Genomic DNA, 19927 nt, shown 5'->3' on the forward strand with positions numbered 1-19927 from the left:
GAGGTTCAGCTGTGAGTTTGTGTGTGCTTGCGTAATCAAAGAAAACTACAACAGGTGTGTGTGTGGTGCTTGGTGGTATTTGTAGTTCAAGTGAAAGTGATTGATTGCTGGTGATTGTGACAAGTGATAGTTTGCACCTAATGTGTACAAGTCTGATGTAGATAGTGTCATGCGGCTACATTTGCAATCTTCTCTTTTTTTCCCTCTTAAAATGAATAAACATTGCTAGTTTTTATCATGTTGTTTAAGAAAAAAAAGTCAGAAGTGCTAGATATAAAAAAGGACAGATTTAGAACTTTACAACTTGTAAGGTTTGTGGGTTTATATCTGTCAATTCTGTCAATTTTTTCTTGCAAATAAGAGCAAACTTATGTTACCTGCCTAATAATAAGATATTAGCTGTTTATTAGTGGTTATAAAGTATGAGCTTATTCTGCATCCCTAACCCTTCCCAAAACCTAAACCCAACTTCTACCTTACTAACCATTAATAAACAGTTAATTAGTAGTTATTAAGCTAGTAGTGATAGTTAATGGTTTATGTATTGTAATCTAAACTAAAGTTTTACCGATACATCTGTGGAATTCAGTAACACTTTATAATAACAGTACATGAATTATGATGTATTAATATGTAAACTAAACATTATTATGAATTAATGATTAGTTAGAGCGGTCGCTAATCATGAACTAACTTTAACTGCAACATGAGTCATAGGAATTTATGTGTAAATAACGGCTACCTTAGTCTATTGTTAGTTCATGTTGTTAATTAATGTATTAATTACCACATTTAAGTTAACCAGAACTCATGAGCTCTTAATGTATAATTGTGTCATGACTTTACTTGAAGGGGCACAACATCATTAACTCATCTTTAATCAACTCCTGTGTTTAAACTGTTCATGTTGATGTTGACAACACTTTCCTATTGTTATTTAGTGTAATAGATGGAAATGCATAAGGGGTTGATGAGTAGTTAAGAATGGGTGATGTGCTCCTCTAAGTAAAGTCACAACATAATTATGTATTAACAGCTCATGAGTTCATGATGGTTAAATAAAGCATGAACTAATACATTAATTAACAAACAATCATGTACTAACAATTAATTAAGGTAGCCATTTTTCACACATGAACTCATGTGACTCATGTTGTAGTTAAAGTTAGTTCATGATTAACACATGCATTAACTCATCATCAGTTCATAATAAAGCAATGCTCAGTTTAACACATCATCATGCATGTACTGTTATTGTAAAGTGTTACCTAGAATTGTAATATTCTGTATGATGTACATTTTGAAGACATTTTTCATTAGCATTACATTTTACATTTGAATTTATTTTAATTAAGAATAAAAATGTGTTGTATCTGTAAGTTTTTGAATAGACATGGCTTTAGAAATTAATATATTGTTTGTTTTATTGCCATATACTGTAATGTGTTCTGACATGTCTGCCGGTGAGCTGTCGTAGCCTTAAGGCTTTTCTTTCAACATGCTTTCTTGCATAACATTTTTTTCATTGTAGTACTCATGCAAATGATCATCTTTGGTCTTTGTGTCAAAGCTTAATCCCTGAATCCCACAATTTCAAGCTTGCGTCTAGTATAAATAGTTTTAAAATGGCTCCGAAGACCTCTGAGTGTCATTCTGCTGCACGTCATCTCATTGTCTTTGAAACATATTGGGCATGATTAATTGCATACATATTTTTAATCATGTTTTCTTTAATTAATGACTTTAATTGACAGCTCTACTTGTAATATTTTACCCCGACACTAATGAAATGTCACGCAGATTCAAGAAAACGATTCCTGATGTAGTTTGGTTAGTTAACATAGCTGAGAGCTGCATGCGTGCAACATGGGTATTTATAACCCTCGCAGCAGAATGTTAGACATCGATGGATCATGCTCCGCACAGAAAGTGAATGAGGTAGGCCAAATTAATTGAGACAGCGAGAGATCTGCGCTGTTGCTCAGCCTCAAGGGCGAGTGGCCAAATTTAAGTCAGATTCCATTGAAGACGCCGTGTAGCCTAATTATTCTGGGCTTCACATCTGCTTGTGTGTCTAGGTTGCTTCTTCTGTCTTTTCAGTTTAGTGAACCTTGGAGGCCCCTGACTGTTCTGAAGAATCCTCCCACTCGCTGTAACACACATACACACACATTTGCAGACAGTAATGAGAGGCAATCCGTGAAGAGAGACAGAAAAAAAAAGCATGGCAAACTACCCACAGCCACTGCAACTTTCCTTACTGTTCATCGGCAGAACGTTTCCAAACTGCATTCCGCCTCCACACCTCATGTCTCTTCGCACTGCCTGTCTTCCCATGATCCCTCACTCCTCCCCGAACCTCCGCCGCCCCCCTCTCCCATCCTCCTCGCTGATGTTTTCCAGCATGGCTTCTGGGAGATGGAAGTTGTGAAAACCTCCCGATTGGCCTTGCAGAAGGAAGAGACAAACAAAAGGGGAGCTGAGAGTTGTTTGAAGCCTGTTGAGAGAAAGAGAGCGAGCGAAAGAGATGGCAGAGATTGTGGAAGCGGTGGAGCAGGGGCTCAGCTGCTCCCTGGAGGGCTGGCAGAGGGTTTTCGGGCAAGGGAGGAGAGATCTGGGATGTGAGCGAGAAAAGAGAAGAGAGGAAGAGAAGCATAGCTTTGCCCTCGGTGACTGGCAGCGCAAATTGACAGAACTCTGTCGTAGCCACGTTCTCCATCCAAGGCTGAGATGAATTTGTGTCGTCCCCTCTCACGCTCTTGTTAGTTGGCCTCCAGAGGGAACGGCTCCGCCACGCGCCAAGAAAAGAGAGCTCAAACTATGACTAAAACCGTGTCTGAGCTAAGCGGGAGAATGCTGACTTCTCTCTGCGAGCCGTTTGAAGCAAATAGCACCGGCTGGAGCAATTCTTCCACTTATGGATTGGGCTTTGGGTTAAGCCTTGACCGTATAGTTTCTTATTTTCCCAAGAAAAGGAGCCTCGGGTCTGTGCTGCTGCTGCTGCAAACTCGTTGTTTCTCAGTGTATTACATAGCCCTTTTAGCCTCCGTTTCCCCTGGGCCGTGTCACCTTGTCCGTTTCCGTGCCCTTAACTCATGTTGAGGCCGAGGTTGACGTGCTGTGAGAAGCTTATCTATCGATCCCGCCGGAAACTCAGCCACGTTTGAGAAAATATGTTACAAATTGCATTATGATGATGAACATTTTCCTCTGTAATGCTAATGCTATTATGCAGACAGCTCCATCAAACACAATCAGCGAATGTGCGAGTCTAGAGCAGGGCTGTATTGAAACGGAAGCCATGGCAATCGGTTCAATTTGTGTGTACTAAGGATCCATCATAAATTAATAATGAGGTATCTATAAGATCACAGTTGTCATTTATGGTGAGGATGCACTCACAAAGCTGATTTTAGGATGAAGCTTTTGAATATATCTAACGGAATAAGAGTTGCTGGTAATATGTGTTAAATGACTGCTGGAGTTAGTTATCAATTTTATGTGGTTTTGACTTGACAAATATTCTTATTACACACTGCTACTTCATATTATGTGGTGCTTTCAAGTCATTCCAGAAAGACTGGATTTACAAGCTGAACCTACATGATTAAGAGTGGGTAAGCTTGGAACTTTCTTTAAGCCCAGAGAACTGTCTGAAGCAATGGATGCAGCAACTACATAATCAAAATTGTATTAGTTGTGTTTTGTCAATTCCATAATGTTAGTTGCATTTACAAATAACATGGAATTCAGTGTACAGGACATTTATAAGTTGAATACAGACTATTATTAATAATAATAATAATCAGTGAAGACTCTTTAATCAGCATTTTGCATAGGAAATGTTTAAATTAAAATTGTATTTGGCTATTTATAAATGTTTGTCCAAAAACAAAGAAACATTTTTATTATACAGTGCTCAGAATAATTGAGTAGACCCCATTTTGAAACTTAATATTTGTATTTATTTCTCATTGAATATAGGCAATGTATTTTGATGCATTTGAACTAAACAGATATATTTATTAAAAAAATATTTTATTCACTGAACATCTTTAGAAATAGAAAGATTAAACATTTAAATTCATGCAAAATATTGCAAAACAATTACAAACTGCAAAATTTTAACAAAATCTTTTTTTATTTATTTATTTATTTTTTTTGTTCCTCTAATTTTTTGCTTAATTTAAAAATTGTATGTCATATTTTTCCCTAACATAAATTTAAGCTACTAATTTTTGGACCAGGACATCATAGTGACGCAGTGAGTAGCACGATCGCCTCACAGCAAGAAGGTCGCTGGTTCGAGCCTCAGCTGGGTCAGTTGGCTTTTCTGTATGGAGTTTGCATGTTCTCTCCGTGTTTGTGTGAATTTTGGAAGGCTAAATTGTCTGTAGTGCATGCATGAATGGGTGTGAATAGATGTTTCCTAGTGATGGGTTGCAGCTGGAAGGGCATGCGCTGCAGAAAAACATATGCTGGATAAGTTTTCGGTTCATTCCGCTGTGGCAACCCCAGATTAATAAAGGAACTAAGCCGAAAAGAAAATGATTGAATGAATGGATTTTTGGACCATTATTGTAAGATTAGCTCCAGATTTGGCTTTAGCACTGATTAATCTATGCATATGCACAAATATAATATTTTAACACATCCTATAGAAAATATTAATTAGCCCTTGGTATACACAGACTGCACAGATTGTTTCAAAGGTACTTTATTACTTTTCCCAGTCTCTTAAAAAAGACTGACATTTATCTTAGTAAGTTGGAAAACCCAGTCTTGATCCTGGATCAATATGTAAGAGAAACTATAAATAATGTATTTTATAGTCTTAAGTATGCTTCAGCTTTTATGTGTATGCTAGGGTATAGATATGCTGATCGTGGTGTGAATTTCAACATGAGAACAGTACACGCATACTTTATGCATGCAAGACTTTGTCTCCAATACAGTAGGAAATTAAATATAAAAGACAGGATGTTCACTGTGACTAGAACTGACAGGGCAGTTTAAACATCTATAGGACTGATTTTGCAAACAGGACTTGATTTAAGGCCTTCAATATGTCTGATAATTAAGCAGCTTTTATAAAAATGACTTATGAAAACACATTGATGTTTATCCTGAAACAATTACATGTGACTGATATTTTTGTGTTACTGCAAGTTACATTTAATTAAGACAGCTCACACATACAGTTTAGTTTTAGGACTAACCCTAAGACTTCTATCTCTGTGGTAGAGTTTAAATAATTTGATTAGTTGGTTTGGGTGTTTAATGAGGCCTAAAGCCAAAATTGGTTTGGAAAGAAGTAGGTTCGGACAACCTTTTTATGAAGGCGTATACAATTTATGCACAGCTTGCATATGTGGTTTCGATTGTTTTGGCAACTCTGGCTGAGGTTGTTGTTTCATGGTCAGAAATAAAGGCAGACACAGAACAAGAACAATAAACTGCTGAAGACGTCAAGAACAATAGACACAAGCAACAATGTGGGCTTATGTATTAAAAGATGCCAGCAACCGTAGAATAAAAGCTTGCTTAGACTTATTTCATCACGCAGTATGTGTCTGTGTTAACTTTTTCTATCCATTGAGTATATTTTGAAAGTCTGTGTGTTCAAATGAACTGATAAACAAATGTGCGTTAACACATACTCCGGGCTGTTTATGTTGTTTCAAATACTTAATGAAGGAAAAATGTTTTATAGCACTGTTAAACCATTGTGTATAAATGTGATGATCAAACAGGACAACAGTTTTACATCAAGGTTTTTATAGTTTTATATTTTAATTGAGTTTTAATTTTAATGTTATTTTTAAAATTGCTGTAATTTTATTTTTTTTAGATTTAGTTCATTTCATTAATGGTCTTAATTAGTTTTAGTTTAGTTTTTATTTGTGTATATATTTATTAGCATTTTAATAAATGTAGTTTAACAGTTAGAGTTAATAGGATATGTTCACTGTTGACCAAAGCCAAGTTTAATGTTTACATTGCTTTAATACCTGTTTGCAAACTTCTTAGTAATAAAAGTTTGAATTATAGAGTTTGAAAAGACATTGAACACCAAACCACTCAAATGGAACTTAAAATAATAAAAGTAGAAATATTGGGACAAGCTTAGGTTTCATTCCCACGTTTGAACAAAGACTTAAATAGGACATGATCAACTTAAATGACTGACAATCTTCAAATTTTTAAATTTTAAAGAAGACTTTATTGGCATATTGTACATTTAGTGTTAAAAGTTTATGAAACTTTAAGTTTATGAAACGCCTTTAAGTTTATGAAAATAAAACAACAAGTGTGTATTTTAATATTACATAAAATATGTGTTTACAAAACCTGTTTTAGCCTAAAATTGAATATAAAATCAAAGTTAAATATCGGAACAAATTATATTCCACATCAAAAAGGAGCTTTCAGTATGATTTTGTTTGGGTGAAGCCACCCCATGAGATTGTTTCATAGCGAAATTCTAAGCTTTCAAATGATTTTCATTATTGCTTTGTTTAGACTACAATATTATGGTTCAAAAATGTACAGTGTACATACAGACGCTCCTACAGGAGTTTTGATGTATTATTGTTCCTATGTGAAAAAAAAAAAAAAAAAAAAAACCTGGTAAAATATGTATTCAGAAGTGTTAGACCTTTCCAACAATATATTGTTTGTCATGATTAGATGAGGATTAAATTGCAAAAAAAATAATTAAACTTAAGTGACAGTTAAATGGTTAAAGATCATGTTCTTAAACATAATTTTTTTTTGGAAATCAGGAAAATCTGTTTGTCTGTAAAAGTGCCATCTACGAATATTTCTCTAAACAGCTGCAGGTTTAATTTTCTGCTATGAAATAGGTGCTTTATTAAGTCATATTTTTTTGTTAATTATTATGTATTTCAGTTATTGACTGGTATTTGTTAGTTTGAGTTATTCATTTATTGTGAATTTTTACATTTTAATTTCAGTTAACAAAAACTACCAACAGTTTTAATCTTAGTTTTAGTTTTGTTTACTAAAATAACCTTATTTAAAATGTGTGGAATCGTTCAGCTGCCACTGTAGTACCTGAATTGTTTCACTGTAGGACTCAAATACTCACAAATCCTCACAAAATGGTCCAATCATTTATTTCGCCCTCAACCCTCCATTCACATCCATCAAGTCTGTCTTGTCAGACAAATTCCCGATGTGTAGTAGAGTCTGTACATCTTCCTCACTCTCCTGGATTTGCTCTTATCTCCTCTGCGTGATATACATCCAGGCAGGAAGCTGCAGCCTCTAAGATTCTATCGCATCCTGTTTGCCTTGTTTGAGCGAATGACTGAACCTTAGCCCTGTCGAGGAAAATGAGATCCGGTGCTAGACCAGAGAACAAAAAATGTTATCTCTGAGTTGGAGGGCCCAATCCACCAGTCTGTCGGTGTTTACCTGCCAGGTGACAACATGATAAGACCCTTAAAGCTGAAGAACAGCCCCTCTCACTTCTCCTATCAGTTTTCCATCAGACACTATTATATGAGCATTTAACCATTAGCAACTGTTTGTTTCTTTGAGATTTATAGATGCTTTAGATTGGAAAGGACATATGGCGTGGCTTGCTCTAATTAGACAATACAAATATTAAAGGTGCTGTTGGTGAGTTTTTGACTTTTCTAAAGAGTCAAATACCATAATAGCCCCTTTCACACAGGGATCCCCGGTAAATATTCTGAAAATTACTGGAACAACTTTACCGGTAAATTAAAAAAAGCACTGTTCACACAGGCAAGAATGTTCCGGAATTTTTCCGGAAAAGACCATTCTTGCATCCATTCCAAAATACAGCTTTTGTTGATGGTACATAATGTGTGTGTGCACATGCGTAAAGCAACTGAAGCAGAGCTTAAAGGTAAACAAACTGGTTTATCATAAGCATTTTATCGATAATTTTTTCCAAAGTTGGCATTAAGAAGGAACATAGAAACGTTATCTGACTAACATCTAGCAGCTATATGTGTCTGGAAAAATATTCAAAGGCATTTATTTTCATAAACAGCACAGATTTAAATCCATCTGAATGTCCTGATTGGCTGGAGTAGACGTCTCACATCAGTCTGTTCTAATCATGACACGCTCATGAGTTCACACAGCGCAGCATTCCGGCAAATTACCGGTAATGTTACAACTTCAATTTTCGGAAAAATGGGCCTGTTCACACATGATCCCTTTCCAGAATATTGCCAGTAATTTTCCGGAAAGGTTTGCATGTGTGACAATTTGATATGATATTTTAAAAACATGCTAAGTGAACATAGCCTACTTGTTTATCTGAAAACTGCTGGAATAGCTGTTTTTGTTTTGGTCATTTACTCACCCAATGCCAGTTTAGTTAATTATATTTCAGGACCCCGGTTTGCCCTTGTGGAAAACAGCATATTTCATTTATTTAGTATAGTAGCAGCCTTCAAAATGAGATGCAGATTTACAGTCTGTAACGACTGGGGTGGAGTGACTGATACAACAGGAGGTAAGATCCAATATGCAGGTTTATTCAGCATCAGGCAAGCAGTGGTCAAATCAGGTACAAACAGGTCTTTGCAGACAAATCCAAAATCGTAGTCGTATAAACAGGCAACAGGTCACAAGGCAGACGGCTAAACAGGGGCCTGTTTCAGTAAGGAGGTTCAAACAACTCAGAGTTTAAACTTGAACTCTGAGTTGATTTACCGAGAGATTAAAAACTCAGAGTTTTCGGTTTCAGAATAACTGATCTGAGTTAGATCAATCAACTTTGAGTAGACCAACTCAGAGTTAAGCGCGCACACCGTGACTATAATAAGACATTATTAATGGAGCACAGATATTACGAGTGACTATGGCAACATCTAAAAAAAAAAAAGAGATCAGCATTTCTTTCTCCGGCTGAATTTGATCTGCTCATGCAAAGTTATAGCAAATATGAGCGTATATATTTAATAAGAAGCAGCCATCAGTGAAACAGACAGTTAGCGTGAGAAAACAGCTGCTCAAGTTAATGCGTAATTTTTAATTTAAATATTTAAATATTTAAATATAATAAAATAAGTAATGTAATGTGTGACGTTCATAAAATGTTTTAAACTTTTATACATGTTTAGCAGTTTTAATAGATTTAGCAGTGCACTTGTGTCTTTTTATTGATCAAGTGATAGAGGTTGATATAACATTTAGAAGGTAAGCAGTGCTAAAAATACTTTTTAGAAAGAATAGTAATCCTATTAATCTAGTAACAGTATATGTCAAAGTTTAAGCTAATTATTTATGAAAAAAGGACAAGCCATTCTCGTTCGTGACTTTGTTCTGTGTGTGACAAAAATGTAGGCAATATCTATGTTTCCATCCAAATATATTACATAAATTTGTGCAAAACTGGAATAACGCCTAAAAGATGCGAATAAAGCAGCGTTTTCATCCAACAAGTCAAAGAGAACACAATCGTCACTTTCTGATTAACTTGCGCCAAATATCAACAGTAAAAACAGAATTTACTGCGGTAGAAGAAGCTGCGCCAATTATTTTTTATCTAATAAATGTATTTGCGCCTCAGAAGACAATGCTGACACACAATGATCACGTGGGGGCGTTTGAAGCCATGAGACGCGAAGATCTTGACACGCTCCAGACGCTCAGAGGTAATTAATAATATACAATAATACTGAAACAGGTAAGGCATTTTAGAATGACCAAAACAACAGTTAAGATGTTCTACAGTGTGCTCTGTCTGCTGGTTTGTCCATTCACACACATTTTCATCATCATCTCTAACAAACCTTTTTTTAATGCACATACTGTAAATTGTTAAGTGTTTCCTTCGTAGTTCATGCGCATCTTTTCTTTTCTTTTCTTTTTCTAAGGCTAAGGTGAGAAATACCGTTTTATCTTTAAAAAAAGGGGAGGAGACTGACAGAAACTCAGAGTTTAGAGAATAAAACCTGCTCCGGACCAGGTTAGATTCACAGAGTAAGTTGCCACGGTAACTGACTCTGAGTTAAACTTACCTTTCTTTTAGAAACAGGATTGACTTACCCTGCTTTCTCGTGTTTAACAAACCTTCCATTTTGAAACGGAAAAGCCAGAGTTTCTCTAATTTCAGGGTTAAAATACTCTGAGTTTTCACTTAACCTCTTTTCTGAAACAGGCCCCAGGAGAACAAAGGTAAACAAGGCTAGGGTCTAACACGGAGAAACAAGACAGGGAGTAACGCTTTGTAATGCAACTGAAACAGCTAACAAGACTCAGCAAACTGGATGAGTTCATGAGTGGTTTATAAGTGGTGTAATATCAGTGTCTGACAAGGTGCAGCTGGTGATTGTAATCAGGGTAGATGAATGAGCAGGCGTGCTTGTCTGGGAGAAGTGCATGTATGAATGTGTAGTCCTGGGGAATGCGGAAGTGTAGTCCTGAGAGTTCGTGTGAGAACCAGCGATCTCTGGAGAGCGATCGCTGGTTGTGTGACACAGTCCCACATGAGGTGGTTATTAATTATCAAATAATTTAAATATAACAAATGTAAACATTAGGTGAAAAGTTTACATTGTAATCCCCGTCCTAACAACATGCTACATGAGGAGATTTACAGTTATAAGTAATTTGGCTGTTTGGACCGGATGAAATGCTACAGAAATTTAAAGACAGCCATTCAGAAGCACAGAATATATGTGCACTCACTGCACTCCAATGAAATAGTAAGATTTATAATCTAATTAATACATATTAAACCTCTTTAACATTATTAAATTTACATGCTGAATCATGTAATGGTTTTGAGTAACAGCTCTAAAGTTTAATTTCAAAGGGTTTATTTTATTTTCAAGATCTGAGGTAAACTATCTGCTGCTGCTTTCAGTAGTATGGCAATAAATGGCATGTGAAATGGCATTCAAACTCACATTATTAGCATTTAGCTGACTAAAGCACATGAGGGGTACTTGAGGTGATCATTGTCTCTTGTTTAGCTGCAAGAAACAGTAGGCGTTTCTAATATATAAATATCAGGTGTCGGTTAGAACAAGAACTCCTTTTAATATGAAGATTATTCCTTCTATCGCGTGCTGTTGATTTATTTAGAACACAAATCAGTCTTTAGACTCAACAGTCAGGCACACTGCTGTTGGTGTCGTCAATCTGGCATGTGTTTAAAACCAGGAATGTAATACCCAGTACATACACTGGGTGTTAAACATACTGCACCTTTAAGCACTGTTACTAAATACTAAATACTGTTCATTTATGATAAAAAGAATTGACTCTGAGAACTAAAATGTCAGGTTTCTGAAGAATCATGTGATATAAAAGCTGGAGTAATGGCTGTCTGAAAATAAAATTCAGAAATATTTCAATTAAATATTTCTTTTATATGTTAAGTTTTATATAATCTTTATTTTATAGATTATAGTAATATTATATGCATTTTAACTGTTTCTCATCTATAGAAATGAATGCAACATTGAATAAGGGACTATTCTTAAAAAAAAAAAAACTTTTATTTGATTTTTGAAAAACATTTTAATCTTTATTTTTGAACTGTTGTGTAACTGCAAAATAGGGATTTCTTATGAAATGAAGACTGATTAATCCAAAACTGTAATATTAAAATTTTATGTGTTTTAAATTTAGTTCTATTTATAATGTCAATATGTGAGTGTTATTTTGGTAAAATTGAATAACAATCTAATAGTTTGAAAGAGGTTTATTTGACCATTTTATGTTTTTTTTTCTTATAGTTTGTTAGTTGTCTTGTTTTTGTTATACTATTCTAACTTATGTCTTTCATAACTATGATTTCTTTTCATTCATTTTCCTTGAGCTTAGTCTCTTTATTCATCAGGGGCCAACACAGCAGAATAAACCGCCAACTTATCCTGCACGTTTCATACAGTGAATACTATTTCAGCTGCATCCCAGCACTGGGAAACAACCATACACACTCTTTCATACACATGGCCAATTTAGTTTATTCAATTTACCTATAGCCCATGTCTTTGGACTGTGGGGGAAACCGGAGCACCCAGAGGAAACCCAAACAAACACTTGGAGAGCATGCAAACTCCACACAGAAATGCTAACTGATCCAACTGGGACTCAAACCAGCAACCTTCTTGCTGTGAGGTGACAGTACTAACCACTGAGCCACCATGTCCCCCCTACTATGAATTTTAGTTAACGTTTATTGTATTATATATCAAGTAACAAAGTATATTTAATTAGCTCATTTTAGTTTAATGGTTTTAGATCTAGTTATCTTTCTTTAACTGTGGATCTAGATCTGGGTTCTAACGGTAATATATTTCTGTAATTAATAAGTTCATAAAATTTTTTTTTTACAACAATGCACTTTAAAGTCTGTCAGAAAAAAAAGGTTTGGTTAAAAACAAAGATCTTCATACTCAACCGCTTATATTCTATAACATTCTTATAATCCAAAGGTTGATTTTTGACTCAATGCCTATTTATAATCCAGTGTTAATAACTCTTAAACCTTTCTTTTTAATGAATAGTTAAAAAAAGACAAGATACCAGTTTTATTCACTTTGAAAATCTGACTATCAAAATGAATGAGAATCGCTTTGACACTCAAACAAAAACATTAGAAAATAAATAAATAAAATTACAAAAAAAAAAAAGGCCATAACAAAGGTGACAGTGTTACCAGCAAAATCAAGCGAATGGTAAACATTTACATCAGGTTTTGCTTGATTATGACCTTCACATGTTAAAAAACTGCAGTTAAAAGGATTTAGATGATCTTGTACATTGACAGGTTACGCATTATACGCTTGAGACTGTACGCACAAACATGCTTAATAAAGCACTGTTTGATTATGAGGAGCGCTCACATTGTTTTTGTTCATTTACTGCAATATTCAGATAGACAGCAAAAAACAGCATGATTAGCACAGTCCCATTTGATATTGATGAATACACAAAGAGAGAGAATGAAGCACAAAAAAAGCTTTGTTTTCAACATAATTACAAATCAGTCTGTGCAGAAGGGAGCCTCTGTTTTATTTATGCTCATCCAGTTGTTGTTGTTTTTTCTTCTCCACCATGCTGAACAGTGCTGCAACCAGTCATGTTATTGTCAGCTTGTGTCTTCTGGATGTCTCTATTGATCTGCGATGTGGTGTTACTGGAATCCTGTTGTGGCCCCAAGGAGATACATGCTGAATTGGCTGCGACCAACCGGCAACTTGAAAATCTGGAGGGATGAAGTACGGCCAGAGGCAAGTTTAAAAAAATAAAACCCAGTGAGCAGGACTGCATGATCACATGCACTTTTAATTACGCAGAGTCTTCCAGGGGGTTTTAGCATCTGTGTGCATCAAGCGCAGAAGAAAAACAATATGGGATTACCTGCGGGATGGCGTCCGGGCTAGACAGAAGTCTGCTGTCGATACTCGGGGACAGTCTGTGAAATCTCGCTTAAGGGGACGTGTTACACCAAAATAAAGGGGCTTTTTTGGTGACAGAGGTCCCACTGGGGACACCAGAGTTAGGAATGAGGGGGTGAGAAAGGGATGAGGGAAGAAGCGTGAAATGTTGTAAACAATCTTATCCCACTTGTCCTACTGACATGCCTGCACAGGTGTAAGTTAAAACAGTCTTAAATTGGCATGGGTGCTATTGAAAGAAAGGAAGCCACATAACCAAAACACGGATGTCTGGAGGACTTTTCTGCTCTGTAGTCTGGACCGGTATCACACTGAGCGGTGGGCTTTGGGACCAGTGTACTCCCACCCCTTGTGCCCACATTCTCCACCCACTCAACCCATCCTGCAGACGGAAGAAGAAGGGGAGGGAGGGATGGACTCTTTGTGAATAATTTATTTCACTCCTGTGCATGACTGCTAGTGTGTAGCCAGGCAGAAAGAGGACAACAGAGTCGGAACGGTACCAGTTCCAGCTAACAGAATGAACCACAAGACTGGCACAGTACATAAAACAAAACAAATTTTGATCTTCTTTTATTTTGGCAGAAGTACATTTCAGATGATAAATATGTGTTGTAAAAAGTTGTGGCTTAACACTCTGGTTTATGTGGTTTTATATGAGGAAATATAGATTAGGCTAAAGCAAATAGATCATAAAAAGGCCACATGTTTGAGGTTTGGATGGATTAGAAGGTGAGACAATAATCTGTTCTAAAAATCAACATGCAGGTGAAATGGGCAGGAATTAAGGACCAACTTGTTATTAAGTCTAAAGGGTCAGAGTATCTCTGAAACAAAGGTTGTGTTTGATTGGGTTGCCCAACCTGTTGTTCTAATCAAACTTCTAAGCAGATCTTACAGCGCATTACTGAGTTTGGGGGCAGCAACTGAAAAATGTACAATCTCTTTTTGTGCTCTTAGAACCACAAGAAGAAACTGATTGGAAGACCCCAAATACCTTAGAGAGGAATATCTGTTTACAAATGTTACCAAATATTTTGGGCCCAGTCTATTTAAAAAAATAAAAGTATATATTTAATGTTAAATTGAACTGGCAACCAATTGTGGGACTGACTGCAAAACTGTGGTATAATGAATATCTACACTGTTAGCTTGTGGGTTGCTTTTGGTCAGCAGTGAGTGGTGGGAATTTACCAATAGTGGTCAGAGCAGGGACAAATCACAAATCTCTGTCAGGGTGCTGAGAGCCCAAGGCTCGGACAACAAAGGCCTTCCTGTCTGGTCTGAACAAACACTGTGTCTACTGTGGCAAAAGTTGTACAACATTTTAATGAGTTTTAATGAGTTTAATATAATAATGAGGGTAATATGTCACAAAACAGAGTTCATCACACTTGGTTGCATTTGGGGCTCTGGAGCCAAAGATTAATTATAGTGCCCATGATGACCCCTGTGAAAGTGCCTATGATGGGCATGCCACTTTAAAAGCAGGTTCTGACCAGTCATGTGGATGTATTTCTTTTTCTTTTGTGCTGCTTTAAATTTTGAGATTTTCATACATGGAGCACCTTTTATTGTTGTTCCTAGAACTATTTGCAATACCTGCTTTTTGCAATGCATGAGCTAGGGATTTTGTGATTAGAAATGCCTTTTAAGGGAACTAAATTGGATCATACTTCAGAGAAGGAGAGTAGATTTTGTTGAATAGAGTTTTTTTCTACTTGATTTCACTGTCAGCCGGCTGACATCACCTCAGTTTCCAGTGACAATGTGAAAACCACTAGGAAGGATTAGTTCTTGAAAGACAGATCTGGAGGCTAGTTCCTATTGTTGACCTATTGTGACCTATTGTTTGAAACGAGGAACCCTGTTTTATTACAGTGCTATTCTCTAGTGGAATGGGCTTCTTTCAAGAGAACAGTACATCCTGCCATGCCGACCACATTGTTCATGAATGGTTTGAAGTACTTAAAGAGTTTAAGGTGTTACCCTGGCTAGATTTCAATCCAATCAAGTTCAATCAAAATAAAATAAAAAGTTCAACCAAATACCTTTCTAACTAGTAACCCACACAACTTGTGGTTGCAAATGCTATGGTACAGGATTCTACAGGACACTGTTATGGGTGTTGTAGAAATTGTGTTTTACTAAGGGTGGAACTGCTATCTAAACTGTGCCCAGGTGAATTTCCTGGTTCGTTTGACAAGTGTGAGTGCTCCAAATTGGGCCCAGATGCGGTTCAGTTGGCCAGCCCTGGCCCGGTTGGAAGAGGTGTGCCAGAGAGCAGTTCGGCAGGGCTTTGTCACGGTACGCTTGTAGTGTGATTGCAAATCACACCCAAGCCCAAAACTAAAGAATTGATATTACTTATAATATATTACTTATATAAGAGTTGACATCACTTTTAAGGGACAGTGGGACAATCTCGCTTCGGCATGGTTCAAGGCAACTGTACCTAGTGTGAGTACGCCCTAAGTTGGCTCTGTTTTGGCAGCCAGCAAAAGAACAACAGCATATTAGACAGGTGGTCATATTTTTTTGCCTCATCAAGGTCTGTGTATCTGTGTGTCATTGTTAGTGTCATTTTTAAAATTGATATTTAAACATCACCTGATAACTGAATAAATACCCTTTTAATTAATGTATACTTTAATTGTCAGAGACGTGACTATTTAAAAAATATGAAAACTGAGGATTCAAGAAAATCTAAATATAGAGAAGTATTACTTTTATAGTTTTAAATGAAATGCTATACAGTACATATTAATAACCACTAATGTAGTTTTGACATATTTTCAGTATTAAATTTATAAAATAAAATCATTGAACATTATTTTATCTTAATATTCACATGATTTCTGCTATGTGTAAAAGGAAAATCAATAATTATGACGTATTTACCATTGCTAAAAGTATACTTGTGCAATATAAGACGAGGGTCACATTTGGGTATCCACACCTTATTTATACCTTATGGGAAAGCGGATGTTTGTCAATACATGAGTAAACACAGAGCATGTAAACCATGCTAGATCAGTTATTCTTTGTAGAGAGGCATTTATTTCTACTCTTGAAGCTGCACTGTTCTCTTCTGTCACTCTGCAAAGAAATCAAGGTCAACTTGGACCTCCCACTGGGTGATAAAAGGTCTCTACCTGCCCACCACGCAGCTGGATACCAGATGCAGATAGTAATCAGGCCACGTCCTTCTACTCCTGTTCTCTGAGGAGAATTTGTTGCTATGCTGTCAGACACCTGTATATTCAAATCACATTCATTTAGGGAGAAAAAAAAAAAGCTCAGAGAGATAATGATTTGATAGGAGAATCCATTAATGAGTATAGTTTTGACACATGAAGGGATTTGATGCCGAATGAGATATGGCATATTATCTGCTGCTGCCGCAAAGAAAGATGTGCCAGAGTTTCTTTGGAGGATGAATAAGCTCTCGCTCACTAAAGCCCTTCATCTCTCTGTATTCTATGTAGGATGTCAGGATGTCTGTTACATTAATGGGATAGTGGCCAGGCAAGGGCAGGCTGTTTGCAGAGCAGCAGAAAGAAGCATGGACAACAGTTGATGGGGAAGGCACAACTGCAGACTTGTCTCCTTTGTTAAATGTTTTTGTGATGCAGTAGATCAGAAAGAATAGTCATTATCAGCCTTCAAAAGAGTGAACGAGGAAGAAAAAGGTCACCACGGGTGGCTCTGGTATAAGTGAATTCATTAAAAAAAAAAGTGCAGTTGTTATCATACATAACTGATATAACCCTTACAAATTATTTCGGTTGGTATAACACAGGGTTTTCAAAATTTTCATTCATTCATTAAATTTTTTTTGTGGTTTGGTCCCTTTATTAATCATGGGTTGCCACAGTGGAATGAACGGCCAACTTATCTAGCATACGTTTTACATAGAGGATGCCATTCCAGTCGCAACCCAACACTGGGAAACACCCATACATTCTTGCATTCACATACATACACTAAGACAAATATAGCTTATTCAATTAACCTATAGCGCATGTTTTTGGACTAAAGGGAAAACAAACCAGAGCGTCCAGAGGAAACCCACGCGAACACTGGGAGAACAGGCAAACTCCACACAGAAATGCCAACTGACCCATCTGAGGCTTTCCAATTTTTTTATGAAATAAAATACTAGTATCAAATTATGATTATCGAATTAAAGGCTTCTGTTTAAATTAAAATGATTACCTAACCATTACCTTACACAAGAGAACTGTGAATATGCAAATATTTTGTTCAATTATTGAAATATTAACTTATAACTTCAGTAGCAATTTCTGGTAAATATGTCTAAAAGGTCGAGGTAGCAAAGATTTTATAAGCCCTAAGTGTAGCAGCTTCACTTTGGCAGGGAATAACGTTGAATGGCCAAACTATCACAGTGATTCATATTCATTATTCATAATTAATATTTCTGATCTAATTAGAGGTTAATTTAGAGGTTAATACATTTTCACAATGTGCATGTGTGTCTGGAGCCATATTTGATCAGTTATTTTGATTTAATATGCTGCAAAACACATTTTGAAAGGCTTCATCATGCAGTAATTTAAAGAAAAAATATTTTCTTGAGCTAAAAGTAAGTATAGCTGCAGCTATAAGCTACAGTTAAGGGACCATGCATTAAAGCAACCCTTTTTAATTCAATTTAGTCATCCCTAACAATGATTTTAATGCAATATATTATATTTTAAATTTAAAATGAAACGCAAATTTACTTGACTTAAAAAATTATGTACATAGTGTTTGGTATAAATGATGAATCTGTGCACTTCATTATAAAAAAATAATAATAAAAAAAAAAAAAAAAATATATATATATATATATATATATATATATATATATATATATATATATATATATATATATATATATAATCATATACATAATCATCTATATTCTCTCAAAATGGCTTTTTTCTGGTCACATTGAATGCCTTTCGGAAGGGACCTTCAGTGCATCTTTCGTTTCTGCCTTGCCTTTGTCCATTCGTCAATCATTTTGTTAGCAGCACCTACCGTCCAAGATCCCAATCAGTTCCCAAAGGACAAAATCATGCACCTCCCTACATTTTTATTTTCTAATTTCACAACCATTTTAAGTGGATGCATGATAGAGGAACAATGGACAATCTTACCTTTTGTTAAATACTGTCTTAAAATAATTGACCAATCTTTTGAAAATAACTGGCTTAATTACTAAATAGATACTTTCATCAGTGTTATGATGCATGGCTACTTGCTAAAATTGCAAAATTTTCTACTGTATAGTGGGCAATGGTGATCTCGTAGTATTCAATTCAAATCATGTTTATTTTTCTATTTTACAAAGTAGATAGTGTCAAAGCAGTTTAACATAGAACTTCTAGTAAATTGAAACTGTGTCAGTCCAGTTTTTACAGTTAAAGTTCAGTTTAGTTCAGAGTGGTTTAAACTTCACTGCTGAAAGTCAAAACACTAGATCAAATCCATCAATGTGCAGCTCCACAAGTCCCAAGCCAATCAAGCTAAAACCAACAGTGGCTAGGAACAAGACTCCAGCAATTGATGAAAGTTCAGAAAAAAAAAAAAAAAACCTAGAGAGAAACCAGGTTTAGTTGGGCACGACCATTTGTCCTCTGGCCAAACTTTCTGTGCAGACCTACAGTCTAGTTTCCGGAGGATGGAGAACTGCAGGTTTAAATTCATCACTGGCAGGTTATCAGGCTGGCCCACAAGATCAATGCAAAGACTCTTATGTCACTTTGCTCATTTAGGTCTCATGTTCTTCGCTCTTCCATGACCAGCACAGCATCAGCTCAGGATACAGCCTGGTCCAGGATTACGGATACCTTGGCATAATTTCTTCACAGGTCTTGGATTGCATCAATGGCGCTGCATAGTCTCTAGAGGCATCAGGATGAGTATCCTTAAGTAGAAATAGAGAATAAAGAAAATAATTAGCTTAGCTGCTGTTCATAGTGTATTTCAACAAGAAATGCAAAACTGAAATGCTATAAACTAAAGTTGTAGTTATATACACAAACATAGAAACAACAAACATGTGAAGTAGAAGTAGTTATAAAACAACAGGTGAAAAGTTCTCTGATGACCAACTATTTCTGTTGAGATTCTGAAGGACAGAAATAGTCCCATGGACACTTTACTGTCCCTTGAGGCCATGGAAGAGGATTTGTGAATAGCACTTAAACAAGACAACTTGCACTAATAGGTCACGTGAGAAAGACAACATGACAAATGACATAAGTTGGATAGAATTCTGATAACATGACCAATTGTTGGTGCTGTCTCTTAACCACTTACTTTTAGCTTATGATGTTGAGGACATATGCCAAGTTTCAATCCAATAAACTAAAAGGGTTGCAGTAATACAGTGTCATTTCCTGTTCGGTGTTCTCTTTATTGGAGTCATTGATTATACAAGAATAGTCTAGCCTCTCAAAAAGCTTTTAACAGCTTCTGGCCCGGCATTGTCA

General features: G+C 36.0%; 1 long non-coding RNA gene across 2 annotated transcripts in view; it reads left to right on the forward strand.

Annotated features, from left to right (window-relative positions):
• Positions 1 to 16119, forward strand: part of LOC141376143 (uncharacterized) — a 139513-nt gene extending 123394 nt beyond the window's left edge. Inside the window, exon 3 of one of the 2 annotated variants that reach the window (XR_012385450.1) lies at positions 13089 to 16067. This is a non-coding gene — a long non-coding RNA (uncharacterized lncRNA). Of the gene's footprint in view, positions 1 to 13088 lie in introns of both variants that reach the window. The other variant, XR_012385451.1, reaches the window with a different exon arrangement.
• Positions 16120 to 19927: the final 3808 nt, after the last annotated feature.

The sequence above is a fragment of the Danio rerio genome, chromosome 9, assembly GCF_049306965.1.
Source record: "Danio rerio strain Tuebingen ecotype United States chromosome 9, GRCz12tu, whole genome shotgun sequence".
Classification (NCBI taxonomy): domain Eukaryota; kingdom Metazoa; phylum Chordata; class Actinopteri; order Cypriniformes; family Danionidae; genus Danio; species Danio rerio.